Source organism: Arachis duranensis, chromosome 2 (assembly GCF_000817695.3).
Source record: "Arachis duranensis cultivar V14167 chromosome 2, aradu.V14167.gnm2.J7QH, whole genome shotgun sequence".
Classification (NCBI taxonomy): domain Eukaryota; kingdom Viridiplantae; phylum Streptophyta; class Magnoliopsida; order Fabales; family Fabaceae; genus Arachis; species Arachis duranensis.
Genome location: NC_029773.3, coordinates 57667862 through 57677163, shown reverse-complemented (window position 1 = coordinate 57677163; position 9302 = coordinate 57667862).

The following is a 9302-nucleotide window of genomic DNA, read 5'->3' as shown; positions in this document are numbered from 1 at the left end:
CTGAATGGAGGGTAAATTTTATCTACCTTGTTTTACATATTTTATAATATTATATCTCATAGTATATTATACTGTCTCCTTATTCTATCGAAATCTTTGCAGCAACAAAATTGTTTTTGAGCTCAAAATATTCTGGTTATTTTTTATCCTCCCAACATTAGTTAAATATATATGTTTTTTGGTGGGTAAGGATAAATAGTCAACAGTTAGTTTTTTTAAATGTTCACAGAAAATATCCTATTCTTTATTATGAGGAATGAATAGATAGATATATATGATATGATATTATGATTGATGAGTAGGCATAAAATTAAAGTTAGAGATAAAAAGATTATTCTACCACATGAAAGTGCAAAGTTATTAAAAATTTTGGTGACTCACGCATTCTACATGGCATGATTGTTACTGTGAAGTTGTGAACCTCCAATGAACTTTGTGGCCGGTCATGGCACTAAATTTGTAACTTTATTTTATTTTTGCATATCTTTTCAAATGTATATTTTGTTCCTAATTAATTAAAGTGGTTTAATTCCATTTTATGCTGACACTAGTTTCAACAATATACTGCCACACTTGGTTTAATTCCAATTATTTCGACTCGGATTCTAATTTTGATTACATGATTTACATTATTAATCTCTAGGTTTATCTCATTAATCTTCAAAAGTAATGTGTCGAATTGGCATATTAAATTATCATAGTGAAGTAATTAACTAAATATTGGACTCACGTATTTAATTCAATATAATAGTTAGTAATTAAATTAGTTACTATTACAATTAGTTAGTTAGTAATTTTTAGAATTAGTTAAAGCTATTCTCTTGTATATAAGCATGTATTTTTTGTACTTTTAATATTCATTCTCAATTGAATTTTTTTATAATTATCATAGTGAACTAATTAACTTTTATTTTTTATCCTCTCAAAATTGTTCATACAAATTCTGCAGCATTTGTTTCATGCAGTGAAAGCTACTCCAAAAATCTCTATAAGCTTGAGACATGATAAATATAAAGTTTATACTTACATTCAATAAAAGCACATACTTTTAAATATGTTCAAATTTGAAGCTGACGTTAGCTCACATATGTCAAAGATAGAATTATAAACCATGCCACTCGTCTAAAAGAACCACTTTCTCTAATATAGCTCTTTGATCCTTGCTCTGTTTTTCTGTTGATGGTTGTTATGTTATTCTTGCTACTGGTTTGTTGTTCTATTGCTGACGTGTGTTCTTGAGATCTTAACTTTCTTCCGTAGTTGCTGACTTACTGGATTTTATTTTTATTTTTATTTTTTGTTGTAATGTTATTAACTTATTACTGTGTTAATGACTTAATTAATTCAACAGTGAATAGAAAATTAGAAAATTAATGTTTGTTCATAATTTTGGAGGAAGAGGAATTAATATACTATATGTACTGTACCTTTTGTTATTAACTTAATAATTATGACAGACAATGGTAGTTTTAATCCTCCTTATAGGATTTGTTTTGAATGCATCCATTTATAATTAATTACATTATAGACGCGAGTTTCTTCCTTTATAAAAGAATTCTGATATCTTTTGCTATTAGAGAGAATTCTGATATCTTTAGATTATTATTACTTGTTAAACTCAGCATTACTTGTTATTTATTTGTCAGCAAAATAAATTTGTATTTGTTCAGAGGCTAAATTTTATTCCAATAATTTTTTTAAAATAGAAATGCTTTGACATTATTGATACGGAAGAGGATGATATCTATCAAGTTTGGAGGTTTAGGGCTGCCATTCGCAAAAAAAATGCCCGTCCATATTGAATCCCACCAGAAGTTCTTGGTGAATTGATGAGACGTTGAAACACTGATGCCTATAGACAATTACAGGCGAGAAATACAGCTGCCAGGAAATTGACTCGAGGTACTTCCCTTCACACTGCAGGAGGCACCACCTTTCCAGAAGCGAGGTTACGCTTGGTAAGTTGCTTATAGACAATCTTTACTATGATATTTACTGTTCTGAAAGTTGTTTAATAAAAATGATCTTAAATGTCAATCATTGAATGGTGACAGTTGCAAATGTTATTTTACACAGATTCAAAATTTTATGTGCATTTTCAATATTTGTGAAGTTTTGATTGTCTATGTGTGGCTTGAATAATGATAATAATTGATGAAAGCCATGCATGAACCTTTTCTCTACAAGTTATGGACAAATTTGGCTAGCTAAATCTATATTCAGACAAGGCAAGCATTCTATTCATATATAACTGACACTTTTTTACCAACACAAGATACATAACTATATATATAAATAAATAAATTAGTATAATTTGTATTTATATTATACAGAATGTGAATATAAATTGATAAAATAAATAATATGTATTTGCATGCACTATACATAGAAAGGACATAGTAGATAGCTTGCTTTATAATTCCTACTAATTATTAGATATTAGATTTAGAAAAAAAATAAAAATAAATAAGTGTTTCCATTGTATCGTTTACCTGGTAATTGGTATGTGAAAATATACAATTATACAAGGAAGCGTTAATGATATTAGTGTTCACTTCAATGTGGATGATGAAAATATGATATTTTCAAATAATTGATGAAGATACTGATTAATTAGCTAAGGGAAGAGTGAAGGAAACTGGAAAATATATAGAAATGACAAAAAAAAAACCGTGAGGCTGATATGAAAAAGAGAAAACTACCACATATAGAAGTAAAGAATTTGTTCTTTGGTTCAGTTTTTGTTTAGGTACCAATTGTTTATTCAAGCTATTCCCTTGCATTTTGATTGTTTTTTCTTCCATTCCCTTTAGTTATCAAAACTTACATACATCTCCCGAACTTGCATCGATTTTCTGATTTTCTGATTTTCTGATTTAGTTATGCTTTGGTAAGCCTTAATCAATAGAGAGTGAAATTCGTTCTTAATAATGATCTTGATCTAGTTTCTTTTTGAATTGATGCAAACTGCTGAGTTTTATTTTCTGCTTAATCAATTGCTTAGTACAATACATCCCATATTACATGATAATTTGGTTACATTATGTAGAATCATTCGCTTGGAAGACAATCATGTATGGATGAGTTTTTTTAGCACACTCGTACTCGCAAAGAGGGTAGGACTAAATGGGTTGATGAACACTCCCAAAAGACAAAGGTAACTTACCTTTATTAATTGTAACTATTTTGTTATCTAATTGTTATGAATTATTAATACTTATAGTAGTTTATCAATCATTTCTCCTCATTGTAGGATATATTTCAAGAGCGTATGTTTCAGACTGAGCAAGAGCGACAGGCTGCTATAGAGGCAAGTGTAATTGATCCACCGCCTGTCTCTGAGGAAAGCATATGGATTGAGACAGTGGGTGAAAAACGAAGAGGTAGGGTATATGGCATGGGTGAGGTAAGGGACTCTTCTATGGTGCGGCCTTGAGTTAATGGGCCAACCACGACCACCAGCGCTTATGTTTTGGATCTTAGAGAACGAATTATAATACTCAATAGTGAAGTTGAACAACATGCCGCTAAATATAGAGAGCCTGAAGACCGCTACCAAAGGGAGAAAAGAGAGTGGCAACAGACTATTGAATCCTTGCGTGAGGATCTCAACACTAGTAACTCACAGATAGATCAATTTAGTCATCAGTTGAGCAGTTTGACTGAGTATGTGAGAGCCATGGGTCCTAATAGTTCTGGATCACGTGTTCCCCAACCTCCTCCTTTTACTTTCCCAAGCTCTCAGAAAAGCACAGCCCCAGCTCCAGGTAGAAAACTTCCACCTATTCTGCAGCGACCAGGACAACCACAGAGTTCTCAAAGGGAGGATGATTCTGACGACGATTTTGATGACTCAGATGATTATTTAGACGAGTATGAGTAGGTTATTTAATTACTTTACTTTGAATATTTTGTATTATTAGTAGATTGCAATGTAAATGAATATAAGTCTAAGTTTAGTTATTTATCTTGTCTTGAGTCTTTATGTTAGAGGGTTATTTATTATTTTGATAAGTTTGTAAACTCGTTATCTAATATTTAGTATAAATTTATTTTTATATTTAAAAGTTTATTTGTCTTGTTATCTAATATTCTGTTTAAATTTTATTTTATATTTAAAAGTTTATTTGTATTAACGGTTTACTATTTTTCAAATAGAAAAAAAAAATTAAAACATATAACTATTAAAATCGACGGCAAAGTTGTCACTTTTAAAAGTTAAAATAGACAAATCTAAATAATTAAATCAACGGCAACGTTGTCAATTTTATTCAAGCACATATCAACGGCTTTAGCGTCGATTTTATTAAACATATTATAGACAATAGTGTTGTTGATTTTATTAAGTTAAATATCTATACAAAGGCTGTCGATTTTATTGAATCAATTATCGACAAAGAGGACGTCGATTTTAAATAATAATATCGACGGCAATGTTATCGATTTTATTAAGAATGTAAAATTCTCACACCCATATTACAGACGGAACGAATGTCGATATTATTAAATTATTATCGACGGCAACCTTTGTTCGCCCCGTTCTAGTTCCCTTTTTTGGCTTTATTTTAGCCCACATTGATCAATAAGAATAGCAGTCGTATAGGTTAGCGCTTCCTTGCTTGCATCCTTTCCTTTCTTTCTTAATGAAATAGATATGTCTCGACTGCCGAATCCGTATCCTGCAAACAACCTTCAGATCAGCCCGAGATAACTCATTCTATTGCTTACTCCCGCCTATTCTATTCCAAAGTCATGGGGTTCAGACAGGGAAGGCTGTTAAGCATGCAGACTGATTCTCTTTTCTTACGTGAATTAGATACTACTTCTTTCTTTAGAAAAAGTTTTTTCTTCTCAGACGGAACGAACGTCGATTTTATTAAATTATTATCGACGGCAATGAAAGCCGTCAATTTTATTAGCATTTTGAAAAATCGACAAGCTTTATAGCGACCAACTGCGCCATTTATTTTGCCGTCGAATTTCAATATTATCGACGGCTAAGCCGTCGATTTGGCCGTCGATTTTAACGACGTTTTTTGTAGTGAAAAGAACATAACAAATTTATTCTTTTACTTCTACACACATAAGTATATTCGAGTCTAATTTTTTGAGAAATTTTATATTATGTAAGAAGTTGCAAAAAATTTTTCAATTTAAATTAAATGTTCATTGATTAAGGAGTTAACAACAAAATTTAGTTTTAGTATGGATATACATAATATTTTCAACAATGAAAAGGAAAAATTATTTTTGTCTAACATACTTAAATATTTGAATCTGATTTATATTATTTTAATAAAATTTAAGTAAAAAATAGATGTTTAGAATTATTTTATTACTTTTATTGCGTGTTATAAACACATAATCATCCTATAATTATGGAGTAAAATTATTGTTTTGATTTAAAGGTAGGAGTTAGAGAAGTCTTGAGCTCAATTGTACTTCATGATTAATGATAATTATATATAATAGTTGAATTAATATATTTAACATGACCATAATTAACTTTTACATTATTGATGATCGACTAATTAGGACTTTAGTTTGTTAATTAGGTTAAAAAATTATGATAAAATTTTTACGTTATTGTTGCTTAACTTATTACAAAAATTTCATCGTAATTGAACTAATATCTTTCATAATTTGTAATTAAAGAGACTATTTTGGATTGATTTAACCATAGATTAATATAACTCTAGCTGATTTTCAACGTTATTAATAGTTATTTTAGAGATGAAAAGAAAAAAAAAATTATATAGCAATAAAAGAATATAAAACGAGAAAATTGAAAAAAGCACAGCAAAAAAATTATCAAAATAAAGATAAAAATACTGAAAAGTATAATTGAAATTTATATATCAATGTTTTAAAATTCAGACGCTAATTTAATTATCGAATAAAAATTAAAACCAAAACGATTGTTATCTTCTCTAAATTTAATTAAAGAATACCACCAACATCCTGAGATATGCATGTATATCCTGCATGAAAGTCGATCATAGACATTTTAATAAATAAATAATGATCGTGACATGTCCTCTGCAAAGCACGATTATTTTGCCCCTCTATTATTCATCTGTGTAAAATAAATAATGCAGGAATACCTCGTATGATGCGAAAGTGCGAAACTGCCAAATCACTAACAATAAATTCTTCTTAATGGAATAATTGTAGTATATATGTGTTAATTCCTTGTATATTGTCAGCCATGCAACAAATGAACATATAACAAAATAACTCCACCCGTCACAACACAATGCATTACAGTCTAGAAATCCAAACCGACTCCAATATTATGTAAAACAATCTAGCTACATAACCAACTATGAAAATATGCGTGTAATGGAGTCGGCGATATCGATGTGTCATACAGCTGATGTGAGAATAGTAAGAAAAAGGTAATGAGGTGTGTAACAAGGGGGCATAAAAATAGGTTCTTTTTTAAAATGTAAAATTTTAATTTTATAAAACATTTAATTACCGAAATAAAAATAAAAATAAAATACGTTTATTTTTAAAAACAGTCACTTTCATATTTATAAACAACAATACTAAAAAATTAAGAGGGTATCAGTCAAAAACCAGCTAAATACTTTTGGGTGAATCTAAAATTTCTACGTGAATAGTATTTATGCTAAGTATTAGGATATTTCTTTTCTTTATAAATTGAATAATTTTAAATATATTTTTTTATTTATCATGAATATGTTGCATGATTAAACCATCAGCCATCGAAATCTGTGTTATATATATATTTCAGGAGTGGTAAAATACTCTTTCAGAAACAAGTGAATGAGATAATAATATTTGGATTGGAATTGAGTGAACATAAATTTTTGTAGAAATTTTTAAAGGTGAGTAGGTTAATGTGGAAGAGAAAAGAAATATTTTTATAAGTTTTAATTAGATTTACTTAGTCAAATAAAAATTTTTTAAATTTTGAATTTAAAAATTTAAAATTAATTATTAATAATTATAATTAATTAAGTTGCTCACTTTTTAACTAGTTAAACACTTAGTTCTGTATACTTTTTTATTTATAAAATAGTGAAGACTCACATGCTTGCCATTGTTTTTATGTAAAAATTAATAATAAAAAATTATTAAATAAAAATTTAAACAATTTATGGGAGTTATAAACGTTTTAATCTTCTTTACTGTGCTGTTCATGAATAATTCAAAATATCACTAAGATTTTATTTTTTTTACCGTTGAAAATGGAATTACTTTAATGATTTGTACAAATATTTTTATTTCACTAATAATTACTATTCCAAATACATTATGATACAGGCTTGTTGGTCTTTGTTTAAATTTTTATTTAATAATTTTTTATTATTAATTTTATATAAAAATAATTACATATAAATTTTAATTTAGTTTAATTTTATTTGCTCACGTTTATATGTTACTAAATTTACTTTTATATTAATATTTTTTTTGTTTTAGGACAAGTATTTAAAAAGATCAAGTTAAATCATATGTGTTTACTCTATGTCTCTATTATTCCTTTATTGTTTGTTATTTAAGATTTTTATTCCGCGATATCTCTCACTCTCATTTTTCTATGCTAATATATTATTATTCAACATAGTTCATTTTCATTTTTTAGACACTATTTGTCTTTGAATAATAATCAATACAGGTATGTTGAATTAGTTAACTACCACCACAACAGGAAACACTTTTAATACTAAATTTGTAGTGATATTCGTTAGTATTGCAAGTGTAAGGAGCGTCAAAATTAGTCCCACGTCAAAAAAAGCAAGGAAGAGTGAAGAGTTTATAAGATGAGAGACCCATTTACTTGACACTTTAAGGTTTTGAGTTGGATGTGATGTCTTTTCATCTTATATTCTCTCACTTGATTCCTCCCCGAAGTCTCCCCGGTTGTCGAGAGCTCTCCACGGTCGGCCCAACAAATGGTATCAGAGCCGATGGTTAATCGGTCTGGTGGTTTTAAGGGGTATTCAAGGTGAAGCATCGAAAGTCTTCCCGGCAAAGGTGGTCCGGCGGTGTGTTGGTGCACGAAATTGTGATCATCAATGGCGCCATCAACATGGTACGCACAATTGCAATCTCAACTATTTATCACAACTTTGCACAACTAACCAGCAAGTGTACTGGGTCGTCCAAGTAATAAACCTTACGCGAGTAAGGATCGATCCCACAAAGATTGTTGGTATGAAGCAAGCTATGGTCACCTTGTAAATCTTAGTCAGGCAAACTCAAATGATTATGAATGATGAATAAAACATAAAGATAAAGATAGAGATACTTATGTAATTCATTGGTGGGAATTTCAGATAAGCGTATGAAGATGCTTTGTTTCAGAATACCACAGACAAGGTTTAGACCTTCCGGATTCTCTTGAATGCCGCCATCAATTCTAGCTTATACCACGAAGATTCTGATTAAGAAATCCAAGAGATAAACATTCAAGCTTCGTTTGCTTGTAGAACAGAAGTGGTTGTCAGGCACACGTTCATAAGTGAGAATGATGATGAGTGTCACATAATCATCACATTCATCATGTTCTTAGGTGAAAATGAATATCTTGGAATAAGAACAAGCTGAATTGAATAAAAGAACAATAGTAATTGCATTAATACTCGAGGTACAGCGGAGCTCCACACCTTAATCTATGGTGTGTAGAAACTCCACCGTTGAAAATACATAAGAACAAGGTCTAGGCATGGCCGAGAGGCCAGCCCCCAAAACGTGATCAAAAGATTCAAAGATCTAAAGATGAAAATACATTAGCAAAAGGTCCTACTTATAGAGAACTAGTAGCCTATGGTTTACAAAGATGAGTAAATGACATAAAAATCTACTTCCGGGCCCACTTGGTGTGTGCTTGGGCTGAGCATTGAAGCATTTTCGTGTAGAGACTCTTCTTGGAGTTAAACGCCAGCTTTTATGCCAGTTTGGGTGTTTAACTCCCATTCTTGTGCCAGTTCCGGCGTTTAACGCCGGACATTTCTGAGCTGATTTGGAACGCCGGTTTGGGCCATCAAATCTCGGGCAAAGTATGGACTATTATATTTTGCTGGAAAGCCCAGGATGTCTACTTTCCAACGCCATTGAGAGCGTGCCAATTGGGCTTTTGTAGCTCCAGAAAATCCACTTCGAGTACAGGGAGGTCAGAATCCAACAGCATCTGCAGTCCTTTTTAGTCTCTGAATCAGATTTTTGCTCAAGTCCGTCAATTTCAGCCAGAAAATACCTGAAATCATAGAAAAACACACAAACTCATAGTAAAGTCCAGAAAAGTGAATTTTAACTAAAAACTAATAAAAATA